Here is a 371-nt window from a genome sequence, read left to right as displayed (position 1 = left end):
CCAGTTTTCGTCTACCCTCGGGAAGCTTTCCTCATCCCTCGTGCCTCCTTCGGCCGAGCAAGAACCGCCCTCTGGCTCCTTTTCGCTTCAGGTCGCGCGCCAGGGCAGTGCTCAGCCGCACCCCAGGGCACAGGCAAGGTCTATGCAGGTATATATAAGGAATTCTATAGACCTTGATCTTGGGCACAAGGGTGTTCGTTCCCGTGGGTGTGGGTAAACGCCGTGCCAATAACGCGCATTTTATTCATTCAAAAACGTTTCCCTAAAATATATTCTCTGCTCTGTCTTCATTTAATCTTACTATGTGTTTCCCCATTTGGTCTGTTCATTGCCTTTTCCTTATTTATCCTGTGTGTTACTAGGGAAATGCA

Source organism: Penaeus monodon, chromosome 22, assembly GCF_015228065.2.
Source record: "Penaeus monodon isolate SGIC_2016 chromosome 22, NSTDA_Pmon_1, whole genome shotgun sequence".
Taxonomy (NCBI): Eukaryota; Metazoa; Arthropoda; class Malacostraca; order Decapoda; family Penaeidae; genus Penaeus; species Penaeus monodon.
Note: the sequence above shows the minus strand (reverse complement) of the source record.